The sequence below is a fragment of the Anomaloglossus baeobatrachus genome, chromosome 12 (genome assembly GCF_048569485.1).
Source record: "Anomaloglossus baeobatrachus isolate aAnoBae1 chromosome 12, aAnoBae1.hap1, whole genome shotgun sequence".
NCBI classification, from domain to species: Eukaryota; Metazoa; Chordata; class Amphibia; order Anura; family Aromobatidae; genus Anomaloglossus; species Anomaloglossus baeobatrachus.
This window is the reverse complement of record NC_134364.1, coordinates 40,589,661-40,603,067: the sequence shown is the minus strand read 5'-3', so window position 1 is coordinate 40,603,067 and position 13,407 is coordinate 40,589,661. Positions and strand designations below refer to the sequence as shown.

At 55.0% G+C, this 13,407-nt stretch overlaps 1 protein-coding gene across 2 annotated transcripts in view; it reads right to left on the bottom strand.

Annotated features, from left to right (window-relative positions):
• The window catches only part of RBM25 (RNA binding motif protein 25), a 159,317-nt gene extending 148,087 nt beyond the window's left edge, over window positions 1–11,230 (bottom strand). For both annotated transcript variants that reach the window (XM_075330236.1, XM_075330238.1), the window contains exon 1: window positions 11,028–11,230. The gene's annotated coding sequence lies outside the window, so the exon portion shown is untranslated. The remainder of the gene's footprint in view (window positions 1–11,027) is intronic.
• Window positions 11,231–13,407: the final 2,177 nt, after the last annotated feature.

Below are 13,407 nucleotides of genomic sequence, written 5' to 3'. Positions count from 1 at the left end.
GCCTTTAGGGCTAGATACACTGCCCTTATCTCCAGAACATTGATCTGAAGGGAAGACACTACCGGAGTCCAGGTTCCCTGAGCCCTGTGGTGGAGAAAAAACCGCTCCCCACCCTGACAGACTCGCGTCCGTCGTGACCACAGCCCAGGATGGGGGCAGGAAGGATTTTCCCTGCGATAGAGAAGTGGGAAGAAGCCACCACTGAAGAGAGGTTTTGGCTGCAAGGGAAAGAGAGACGTTCCTGTCGAGGGACGTCGACCTCCTGTCCCATTTACGGAGAATGTCCCATTGGAGTGGGCGCAGATGGAACTGCGCGAAGGGCACTGCCTCCATTGCTGCCACCATCTTCCCCAGGAAGTGCATGAGGCGCCTCAAGGGGTGTGACTGACCCCGAAGAAGAGATTGCACCCCTGTCTGCAGCGAAAGCTGTTTGTCCAGCGGTAGCTTGACTACCGCTGAGTGAGTATGAAACTCCATCCCGAGGTAAGTCAGTGATTGGGTCGGTGTCAACTTGGACTTTGGGAAGTTGATGATCCACCCGAACTGCTGGAGAGTCTCCAGAGCGACGGTCAGGCTGTGCTGACACGCCACCCGGGAGGGTGCCCTGACTAGGAGATCGTCTAAGTAAGGGATCACCGAGTGGCCCTGAGAGTGTAGGACCGCCACAACGGATGCCATGACCTTGGTGAAGACCCGTGGGGCTGTCGCCAGGCGTCGCAAAAGCGGGAGAGCCTGCCACCGACCGAGGATGCGGTTCGGGGAGGCCGAAAGTCATGAGGATGCCGCCTTGGAGGCAGTGCCTCCGGCGGTTTTTTGGGGGCATGACTTAGACCGCCACGCATAAGAGTTCCTCTGGCCCTTCTCTGGCCTGTTGGACCAGGAGGATTGGGACTTGGCTGAGGGCCGAAAGGACCGAAACCTCGGTTGTATTTTCCGTTGCTGAGGTCTCTTCGGTTTGGACTGGGGTAAGGACGAGTCCTTTCCCTTGGATTCCTTAATAATTTCATCCAATCGTTCCCCAAACAATCGGTCGCCAGAAAACGGCAAACCGGTTAAGAACCTCTTGGAAGCAGAGTCTGCCTTCTATTCGCGTAGCCACATGGCCCTGCGGACTGCCACCGAATTAGCGGATGCTACCGCTGTACGGCTAGCAGAGTCCAGGACGGCGTTCATGGCGTAGGACGAAAAAACCGACGCCTGAGAAGTCAAAGACGCAACTTGCGGAGCAGAGTACGTGTGACCGCATTAATCTCAGACAGACAAGCTGAGATAGCTTGGAGTGCCCACACGGCTGCAAAGGCCGGGGCAAAAGACGCGCCTGTGGCTTCATAGATGGATTTCACCAGGAGCTCTATCTGCCTGTCAGTGGCATCCTTGAGCGATGAGCCATCTGCAACTGATACTACAGATCTAGCCGCCAGTCTAGAGACTGGAGGATCCACCTTGGGACATTGAGCCCAACCCTTAACTACGTCAGAGGGGAAGGGGTAACGTGTGTCATTAAGGCGCTTAGTAAAGCGCTTGTCCGGAAATGCTCTGTGCTTCTGGACAGCATCTCTGAAGTTAGAGTGATCGAAAAACGCACTCCGTGTACGTTTGGGAAACCTAAACTGGTGTTTCTCCTGCTGCGAAGCCGACTCCTCTATAGGTGGAGTTGGGGGAGAAAGATCTAGCACCTGGTTGATGGACGCTATAAGGTCATTTACTATGGCGTCCCCTTCAGGTGTATCAAGATTGAGAGCAACGTCAGGGTCAGAGCCCTGAGCTGCTACGTCCGCCTCATCCTCCAGAGAGTCCTCAAGCTGAGACCCCGAGCAGCGTGAGGAAGTCGGGGAAGATTCCCAGCGAGCCCGCTTAGCCGGTCTGGGACTGTGGTCCGTGCCGGAGTCCTCCACGTGAGACCTAGGGGCCACCCCGGGAGCACGCTGCGGCGCAGACCGAGAGGGGCCTGGAGGCGATGATCCAACAGTGCCCGGGGCCTGTGTAAGGACTGGTCTGGACTGCAAGGCTTCTAGTAGCTTGGCAGACCATTTGTCCATAGACTGAGCCATGGATTGTGAAAGCGACTCAGAGAGTTTCTCAGCAAAAACTGCAAACTCTGTCCCTGCCGCCTGGACAGGGGAAGCAGGAGGGTCTGCCTGAGCCGAGGGGCCCACTAGTGACCGAGGCTCCGGCTGAGCAAGTGCAACAGGGGTCGAGCATTGCTCACAGTGAGGGTAGGTGGAACCCGCAGGTAACATAATAGCCCCACAAGAGGTACAGGTTGCAAAAAAACCCTTTGCCTTAGCGCCCTTGCTCCTTGTGGACGACATGCTGTTGTCTCCTAGGAGAGTGATCACTGAGGGTATATAGCCAAAAGCAAAACAACCCGGCCGAACAGAGAAAATATATACATATATATACATATATATATATATATATATATATATATATATATATATATATATATATATATATATATATATATATATATATATATATATATATATATATATATATATATATATATTCCGGTACCCTAGGGGGACCAGCACCGGGTGACCGGTGTGGCTTACCGACCGCCCAAAGCGGTGTGTGTCCACCAGATTCCCTGCCTTAGGTCTCCCAGAGCTGCAGAGCTCGTTCCTGAAATCCTCCACCAGCAGAATGTAAAAAATGGCTGCCGGAGCTCTCAGGGGAGGAGGGAGCCGTGGGCGGCGACTAGTAAAGTGCGGGAATCTGGGGCCCCACAGTGATCAGTGAGGGGGGAGGAAACATACAGGATGCTCCAGCCCTCACTGCCGACGTCAGGTCGACCGTCCCGCCCTTACCCCTGACTGGCAGGCCCGGGGGCGGGAGTTATGGTACTAGGCCGCAATGAAGCCGGGGACTAAATTTAATACCGCGGCCGACAAACAGGCGCGGTCGGCGCGGAAGTCCCGGTCTTCACAAACCAGCAGCTGCTGCAGCGTCTGTGAAACAAGCGCTCCATGCACTGTCCCCATGGGGACACAGAGTACCTTTAGATGCAGGGCCCTGTCCCTGAGGATACATAGACTCCTGTCCGGCAGATTCCCACAGGGGCTGCGGAGGGAGCCCGGTCCCAGTGAATGGATGACCGGTTAGGATCCCACTTCTCCCAGAGCCTCTAAGGGATGGTGAAGGAAAACGGCATGTGGCTCCAGCCTCTGTACCCGCAATGGGTACCTCAACCTTAACAGCACCGCCGACGTAGTGGGGTGAGAAGGGAGCATGCCGGGAGCCCTGTGGGGGCCCTCTTTTCTTCCAACCGATAAAATCAGCAGCTGCTGCTGACTAAAATGGGATGCATGAGTGGATGTGTGCCTCCTTCCACACAAAGCATAAAACTGAGGAGCCCGTGATGCACGGGAGGGTGTATAGGCAGAGGGGAGGGGTTACACTTTTTAAAGTGTAATACTTTGTGTGTGGCCTCCGGAGGCAGAAGCTATACACCCAATTGTCTGGGTCTCCCAATGGAGCGACAAAGAAAAGCAAAGTAAATACGGTAAGGCTGATTTCACACATCCGGGTTTTGCAGTGCGACTCATTCCGGCTCAAAAACCTATGCAACGGATGCGGTGAAAAAAACGGATCCGTTGCATACGTTTTTCCATGCGGCCCGTCCGTTTTTTGACGGATGCAGCCTGATACTGAGCATGCGCAGTGCAAAAAAACGCGGCCGGATGCGGTTTTTGCCGCAGGACACCGCATCCGGCGTCCATAGACTTGCATTGTAAAACGTGCCACATCGCACCGTATCCGGTGCGATGCATTTTTTTTTTTTTTTTTGCAGACAAAAACATTCGCTTCAACGTTTCATCCGGCCACCGCATCGGCTAAATATGCCGCATACGGCAAAAAACGGATGCCACGCAAGGCCATGCGACACAATCCGGCGCTAATAAAAGTCTACGAGTGCCGTAATTGTGCCGCACTGCAAAAACCGGATGTGTGAAAGCAGCCTAAGCAGTTTGATGCCATTTGTAGAGCCTTCTGGTGTATTGGTCGTGCTAGAAAATAATCTGGTTCATAATTTTCCTCTGCAAAGATAAGCCCCTGCCCAGTTACTCTTTGGTCACATTGTTGGGTATAGTGCCTTATGGTTACATGTAGATTATGCACCAGTTCCTTTTTCAGCACGTACGCTAAACAAAGGAAAAGCCATATAGAAAGCCTTAGGAGTATGTCCAACGTTTTCTATGGCAGCACCCAATCTAGAAGCATCATGGACAAAAGGTAGAAAATCCAGCAGACTAATTGACAAGATCAAGGAGTGTGATTTTGGTTAGTGTGCGAGACACAACACACAGACCAATTGTAACCAATGTGCTAGTGTTCATTGGTATTTTTTTCCAAATTAAATGGACTGATGATGCCATATTTCACTGCAACCAACAACAAAATCCCAGCAGGACCCACTGTATATCCCTCTGACAGTCCATTAAAGCGGTTTTCTTATGAGTCTTCAGAAGCACGCCGCTCCTCTACCCCTCCAGCTTCCTGCCTGGGGCAGTGCGCTCCTGAGGACGGCCAGTATCATTATCTGACTTTACCATTCTCCCTGTAAAGTTACAAATGTAATTTTGCCTCTGCAATGTAGAAGATGCGCATGGGGCCTTTAGGTACCCAGATCCGGCCAGCTTCAGAGCGGCACGAGCAGGTTGTAAGGGTACCGTCACACTAAACAACGTACCAGCGATTCCGACCACGATACGACCTGGTCAGGATCGCTGGTAAGTCGCTGGGAGATCGCTGGTGAGCTGTCAATCAGGCAGATCTCACCAGCGACGCAGTAACGATAGAGGTCGCAGTAGCGACCTGTATAACGATCTCGGCGGTCATTGGGACCCTGTCACACAGCGTCAAACACAGTGATGCGTCCTGCCCTGCGGGAGCCCGACGACCAAAAAGTGAACCAGAACAGTGTGTAACGATGAGCAATTTCACAGCAGGGGCCAGGTCGCTGCTCAGTGTCACACACAGCGAGATCGCTGATGAGGTCACTGGTACGTCACAAAACCTGCGACTCAGCAGCGATCTCGCTATGTGAGAAGTACCCTTAAGAGTCTGCAATCGGCATGTGGTCCTTACCAAAATAACCGGTCACTCTGAGACTGTAGGGCGGCTGGTAGAATAGGCAAGGGAGGAAGCTCAGTATAAACAGTTGGGATGCCAACTATCATTTTACACAAAAAAAAACCTTTAGGCCCTGTGCGCACTAGAAAACGGAATTTTTCTTAAGAAAATTCCGCACCCTCTGAAAGATAACCGCACCAACGGTAAAAAACAGCAGCAAACCACACCCGAAAACCACATGCGGTTTTACTGCAATTTGCCAAGGGTTTTCCACAGGTTGTTTCCTGCGGTTCTTTACCATTATCTATGGCCAAAACTGCAGCTGCCTGCGGAAAAGAAGTGACATGCTCATTCTTTTTGCTGCAGAAAACATGCAGCACAACCTGTTGGTGAAAAACCCGCGGTGTGTGCACAGCATTTTTTTTTTACCATAGGTTTTGCTGGGCAAGGACTGCAGCAAGGTTATGAACATTTTCTGCAGCAAAACCGCAATAAAAAACGCAGTGTGCGCACAGGGCCCTAATGACGCAAAGATGAGAGTCTAAAGGGCCATTTACACGCTGCGACATTGCTAACGATATATCGTCGGGGTCACTGTGTTTGTGACGCACATCCAGTGTTAGCGACATCGCAGCGTGTAACACGTATGAGCGACCTTAAACGATTGCAAAAGAGGCAAAAATCGTCGGTATGTGAGACGTCGTTCACTTACCAAAAATTGTTGTCTCTTCAGTAGCGAGGTAGTTCGTCGTTCCTGTGGCAGCACACATCGCTATATGTGACACCGCAGGAACGAGGAACAACCTCGTACCTGCGGCCGCACGCAATGAGGAAGGAAGGAGGTGGGCGGGATCTTCCGCCCGCTCATCTCCACCCCTCCGCTTCTATTGGACGGCTGCCGTGTGACGCCGCACGTACAGCCCCCTTAGAAAGGAGGCGGATCGCCGGCCAGAGCGACGTCGTAGGGAAGGTAAGTCCATGTGACGGGTGTAAGCGATGTTGTGCGCCACGGGCAGCGATAAGCCCGTGACGCACAACCGACGGGGGCGGGTACGCTCGCTAGCGATATCTGTACCGATATCACAGCGTGTAAAGTGCACTTTAAGCAAATGATGCGGAAGCAGTGATGTGTCATCCATAGTGGCTTATAGGTGACAGGAGATAGTGCTTCAGCCACAATTTACGGATATGGTAAAGCGGCATTACAAAGGTTTGTGAGACAATGTCTCGGTCTAAAGAGCTCACTGATACCAGCGTGATCCTGTAATATGATGGCACTGCTGGCATCATCCCATCAATATTTCTTCCCTCCAAAATATTGAACCGTGAGTGGCAGTGATGAGAAGTGGAAGCACTTAGGGACCACAGTAAAGTAAGTGAGTGGGGCCACTGATTGCACAAAAGGCACCAGCGCTCTGCTGACTCCACAACAGCAGTTTCATAACATAGGTTTTTTTATGGCCGAAGAACTGTGTGCAGCCTTACATCACCAAGCACAATGTCAAACCTCATATGGCGTGATGAAAGCACAAGGCCACTGAACTCTGCAGCACAGGACACGTGTAATGTGCAGTGACGGATCACACCTCTCTATCTGGAGTGTGATGGACGAGTTTGGGTTTTGGTGAATGCCAGGAGAATGTAACCCACCTGACTGCATTGTGCTGGTTGTAAAGTTTGGAGGAGGAGGAATAATACTATAGTTCGGCCTTGTCAGTTTTGGTTCCATTGAACAAAAATTTAATACATCACTGAACAAGACAACTGTAACTTCCACCTTTGTGAGGACAGCCCCAGTGCACCATGCAATGTCCATAAGGGCATGGTTGGTGGAGTTTGATGTGGATAAACTTAACCGGGATCATAGAGCCCCAACTACAACACTATCCAACACCATTGGGATATAAAGAACGGAGATTAATCACCAGACCCCATCATCAGTGCCTGATGTCGTAAGTGCTTTCCGGACAAAAATACACACACACACACTGATTTCAATTGACAAGCACATGGTAGTAAAGGGACTGGCGCTCCAATGCATTGGCAGGGTCTGAACACTCATCTGAGCGTCCTCCTGTCAATCATTTAAAGGCAGCCCTCCCCACCCCCAAAAAAATACAAGAGCTGAGGCTACCTGAGAAGGTGTTGGTGCTACACTTGACCAAATTCAGTCTACCTTACAAGCAAATACTACCGCACTAAGGTATACCGTATTTTTCGGACTATAAGACGCACTTCCCCCCCCCCCCCAAAAGTAGGGCTGTGGGGAATGAGCGTGCTGCAGTGGAGCGGGTCAGCGGCGGCATGTGCAAGCTGTAGCAGCGCCTGCCGTGACCACGTGGGCCCGCTCATTTCATATGCATGCCTGGCGTTACATCCCCTTTAACGGAGGATGCCCCGCGGGCCGTCCTGACGTTACGTCCCCTTTAACGGAGGATGCCCCGCGGGCCGTCCTGACGTTGCGTCCCCTTTAACGGAGGATGCCCCGCGGGCCGTCCTGACGTTGCGTCCCCTTTAACGGAGGATGCCCCGCGGGCCGTCCTGACGTTGCGTCCCCTTTAACGGAGGATGCCCCGTGGGCCGTCCTGACGTTGCGTCCCCTTTAACGGAGGATGCCCCGCGGGCCGTCCTGACGTTGCGTCCCCTTTAACGGAGGATGCCCCGCGGGCCGTCCTGACGTTGCGTCCCCTTTAACGGAGGATGCCCCGCGGGCCGTCCTGACGTTGCGTCCCCTTTAACGGAGGATGCCCCGCGGGCCGTCCTGACGTTGCGTCCCCTTTTAACGGAGGATGCCCCGCGGGCCGTCCTGACGTTGCGTCCCCTTTTAACGGAGGATGCCCCGCGGGCCGTCCTGACGTTGCGTCCCCTTTTAACGGAGGATGCCCCGCGGGCCGTCCTGACGTTGCGTCCCCTTTTAACGGAGGATGCCCCGCGGGCCGTCCTGACGTTGCGTCCCCTTTTAACGGAGGATGCCCCGCGGGCCGTCCTGACGTTGCGTCCCCTTTTAACGGAGGATGCCCCGCGGGCCGTCCTGACGTTGCGTCCCCTTTTAACGGAGGATGCCCCGCGGGCCGTCCTGACGTTGCGTCCCCTTTTAACGGAGGATGCCCCGCGGGCCGTCCTGACGTTGCGTCCCCTTTTAACGGAGGATGCCCCGCGGGCCGTCCTGACGTTGCGTCCCCTTTTAACGGAGGATGCCCCGCGGGCCGTCCTGACGTTGCGTCCCCTTTTAACGGAGGATGCCCCGCGGGCCGTCCTGACGTTGCGTCCCCTTTTAACGGAGGATGCCCCGCGGGCCGTCCTGACGTTGCATCCCCTTTTAACGGAGGATGCCCCGCGGGCCGTCCTGACGTTGCATCCCCTTTTAACGGAGGATGCCCCGCGGGCCGTCCTGACGTTGCATCCCCTTTTAACGGAGGATGCCCCGCGGGCCGTCCTGACGTTGCATCCCCTTTTAACGGAGGATGCCCCGCGGGCCGTCCTGACGTTGCATCCCCTTTTAACGGAGGATGCCCCGCGGGCCGTCCTGACGTTGCATCCCCTTTTAACGGAGGATGCCCCGCGGGCCGTCCTGACGTTGCATCCCCTTTTAACGGAGGATGCCCCGCGGGCCGTCCTGACGTTGCATCCCCTTTTAACGGAGGATGCCCCGCGGGCCGTCCTGACGTTGCATCCCCTTTTAACGGAGGATGCCCCGCGGGCCGTCCTGACGTTGCATCCCCTTTTAACGGAGGATGCCCCGCGGGCCGTCCTGACGTTGCATCCCCTTTTAACGGAGGATGCCCCGCGGGCCGTCCTGACGTTGCATCCCCTTTTAACGGAGGATGCCCCGCGGGCCGTCCTGACGTTGCATCCCCTTTTAACGGAGGATGCCCCGCGGGCCGTCCTGACGTTGCATCCCCTTTTAACGGAGGATGCCCCGCGGGCCGTCCTGACGTTGCATCCCCTTTTAACGGAGGATGCCCCGCGGGCCGTCCTGACGTTGCATCCCCTTTTAACGGAGGATGCCCCGCGGGCCGTCCTGACGTTGCATCCCCTTTTAACGGAGGATGCCCCGCGGGCCGTCCTGACGTTGCATCCCCTTTTAACGGAGGATGCCCCGCGGGCCGTCCTGACGTTGCATCCCCTTTTAACGGAGGATGCCCCGCGGGCCGTCCTGACGTTGCATCCCCTTTTAACGGAGGATGCCCCGCGGTCCGTCCTGACGTTGCATCCCCTTTTAACGGAGGATGCCCCGCGGTCCGTCCTGACGTTGCATCCCCTTTTAACGGAGGATGCCCCGCGGGCCGTCCTGACGTTGCATCCCCTTTTAACGGAGGATGCCCCGCGGGCCGTCCTGACGTTGCATCCCCTTTTAACGGAGGATGCCCCGCGGGCCGTCCTGACGTTGCATCCCCTTTTAACGGAGGATGCCCCGCGGGCCGTCCTGACGTTGCATCCCCTTTTAACGGAGGATGCCCCGCGGTCCGTCCTGACGTTGCATCCCCTTTTAACGGAGGATGCCCCGCGGTCCGTCCTGACGTTGCATCCCCTTTTAACGGAGGATGCCCCGCGGTCCGTCCTGACGTTGCATCCCCTTTTAACGGAGGATGCCCCGCGGGCCGTCCTGACGTTGCATCCCCTTTTAACGGAGGATGCCCCGCGGGCCGTCCTGACGTTGCATCCCCTTTTAACGGAGGATGCCCCGCGGGCCGTCCTGACGTTGCATCCCCTTTTAACGGAGGATGCCCCGCGGGCCGTCCTGACGTTGCATCCCCTTTTAACGGAGGATGCCCCGCGGGCCGTCCTGACGTTGCATCCCCTTTTAACGGAGGATGCCCCGCGGGCCGTCCTGACGTTGCATCCCCTTTTAACGGAGGATGCCCCGCGGGCCGTCCTGACGTTGCATCCCCTTTTAACGGAGGATGCCCCGCGGGCCGTCCTGACGTTGCATCCCCTTTTAACGGAGGATGCCCCGCGGGCCGTCCTGACGTTGCATCCCCTTTTAACGGAGGATGCCCCGCGGGCCGTCCTGACGTTGCATCCCCTTTTAACGGAGGATGCCCCGCGGGCCGTCCTGACGTTGCATCCCCTTTTAACGGAGGATGCCCCGCGGGCCGTCCTGACGTTGCATCCCCTTTTAACGGAGGATGCCCCGCGGGCCGTCCTGACGTTGCATCCCCTTTTAACGGAGGATGCCCCGCGGGCCGTCCTGACGTTGCATCCCCTTTTAACGGAGGATGCCCCGCGGGCCGTCCTGACGTTGCATCCCCTTTTAACGGAGGATGCCCCGCCGGCCGTCCTGACGTTGCATCCCCTTTTAACGGAGGATGCCCCGCGGGCCGTCCTGACGTTGCATCCCCTTTTAACGAAGGATGCCCCGCGGGCCGTCCTGACGTTGCATCCCCTTTTAACGAAGGATGCCCCGCGGGCCGTCCTGACGTTGCATCCCCTTTTAACGGAGGATGCCCCGCGGGCCGTCCTGACGTTGCATCCCCTTTTAACGGAGGATGCCCCGCGGGCCGTCCTAGTGTTACATCCCATTTAACGGTGGATGCAGCGGGGTCAACCGGATGTTACATCCCCTTTAATAGCGGATGCACTGGGGCCATTCTGGCCTTACATCCCCTTTAAGCTGGATGCATCGTGGCCGTCCTTACACTACATCCCCTTTAAGCCAATATGGAGAACATGTGTTAGTAAAAAATAAACTAAAAATCCTCCGCAGTTGCCCTTGGCAACCAATCCCCTCATTTTCCCGGTTGGAGTGTGGTTGCTGTTGGTAACGGCCCCTTCCTGCGCGGCAGCCTGGCCCACACACGGGGTGACCTCTGCTCCGAGCCGCACATAGGGCAGCGGCACACCGCCGGACACCGTGTGCAGGAGCAGAGGCTCTGCGGTTACCAGACGGAGAGATGCACGATGAGCCCCCCCCCACCGCACCGAGCCCGCGTGCCGGCCGTCGTACTCACCCGCCTCGCTGGGTAGGGGTCGCCGGGCTACACGCAGAGGTTACCGCTTCCTGTGGAGGGTGAGAGGAAGCTCCGCCTGCTCCGGTGTCCACCCGCGCTCCGCCGGTATCCGCTCAGTAGAGAAAGGATCGCACTGCACGACTAGGCCGCACTCACGCCGCACAGCCGCTCTCTGCGCCCAGCATGCACCGCGACGTAGGGGGCGTGGCCTGGGCGCTCCGTCAATCGGCGGCGGCGGCCGATGACGTCACCTCGGTGCGGTCTGCGCAGTCACTTTTTTACCTCCTCACATTGTTATATAAAAAGTTGCTATTAACCAGGATGCAGTGAGCTGTAATACGTCTACAGTGACCAGTAATACGTCTGCAGTGAGCTGTAATACGTCTACAGTGACCAGTAATACGTCTGCAGTGAGCTGTAATACGTCTACAGTGACCAGTAATACGTCTGCAGTGAGCTGTAATACGTCTACAGTGACCAGTAATACGTCTGCAGGGACCTGTGACTATGCAGTGAGCTGTAATATGTCTGCAGTGACCAGTAATACGTCTGCAGTGACCAGTAATACGTCTGCAGGGACCTGTGACTATGCAGTGAGCTGTAATATTTCTGCAGTGAGCTGAGCCCAGAACACAGTGAAAAAGCAGAAACCGGACATTGTGTTCTTGGGCTCTATTCACATCTGCATCATCAAGGAGCGGCAGCGGACCCCACAGGCATTACAGACCTCATTAATCGCGTTCCCTAATGGTCGTCGTCACTTTGCTGCACTATTTGTCCAGATAGACAGACCTCAGTGTCGCTCCTCTCCACGTTATCCGCCTGCATCGCCCACCAATCACCCGATGAACGCGCAAAACACTCATTAATCGGGAGAAATTGTACAGCACCCTCACCAAGGCCAGTTACCGTATTCTCAACCACATCCTAAAGAATGCTAATTGGATTTAAGGAACATAAAGATGTAATTTTTGTTGCCACATCACCTCCTGGATGGTCTTATGTCCGATGGGTCTGAAGGTCCCTGACACCAATCTTAGGCTATGTGCCCACAGGAGTTTGTACCTGCGGATATATTGGCAGGTACGGCCGCAGGTTCCCCGCAGCTGCTCGCCAGAATCCGCAGGTATTTTTACCTGCGGTAGTACAGCAAAATAGCTGCGGTAAACCTGCGGGCATTTGTGCGACTTACCTGCGGAAGTCCCGGCCTCTATCTCCATAGTGGAGAGCCGAGATTTCCTCAGGTAATTCCGCAGAAATAATTAACATGCAATTACGTGCGGCAGCGGGACATCCGCAGCATATTCCACAGCCGCACATATCGCAGCATGGACACAGCACTCCTCATGTCCCATAGGATAACATGGGGAGTGTCTGTACTTGCTGAAACCTACGGATTTATCTAGAAAATCCAGAAATCCGCAAATTTTACGCAGATAAATCCGCAGGTTTAATCTCCCGTGGGCACATAGCCTTAAGGGGGTGTTACACACAGCGATATCGCTGGTGAAAGCACCCGCCCCCGTCGTTTGTGCGTCACGGGCAAATCACTGCCCCGTGGCACACAAAATCGTTAGGCGCCGTCACACGGACTTACCTGGCTAGAGACATCGCTGTTGCTGGCGAACCGCCTCCTTTCTAAGGGGGCGATTCGTGCGGCGTCACTAAGCGGCCGCCCAATAGAAGCGGAGGGGCAGAGATAGGTGGGCCGAACATCCCGCCCACCTCCTTCATTCCGCCTTGCCGGCGGCCGCAGGTAAGCTGCAGTTCGTTCCCGCGGTGTCAGACATAGCGATGTGTGCTGCCTCGGGAACAACGAACAACCTGCGACCTCAGCAAGCAACGATATTTTAAAAAGGAATGACGTGTCAACGATGGACGATAAGGTGAGTATTTTCCATCATTAACGCTCGTTCGTTGGTGTCACATGCAACGACATCGCTAACGATGCCGGATGTGCGGCACGGAATCCGTGACCCCGGCGATTTATCGTTAGATCCGTCGTTGCGTGTAACAAGGCCTGTAGACTCCTGTGATAATTATGTTGCCAGGTGAGGAGGTGAATTAAAGGAAAACTACTTTAGAAGGTCGTTCCACATTATTAACTAGCAAATATGAGAAAGAAAAAGGATCTCTGCTGCTGAAAAGTCTCAATTAAAGCAATGCTTCGGGCAAAGAATGAAAATGACACAATGTGACGGTTTGATAATGAGGGATTGGGGGCACTATGCTGTCCCTAATCTCAGGGATACTCCTAATGGTAAACATGCCTGAGTCTCCTTCCTGGCCCTGTTCCTGACCTGTCCTGATCTGATGCCGCCTCCCACCAGAAAAAAAGACGGGACATTAGTGTGATGTTATCCACAGATAAAACAGGCAA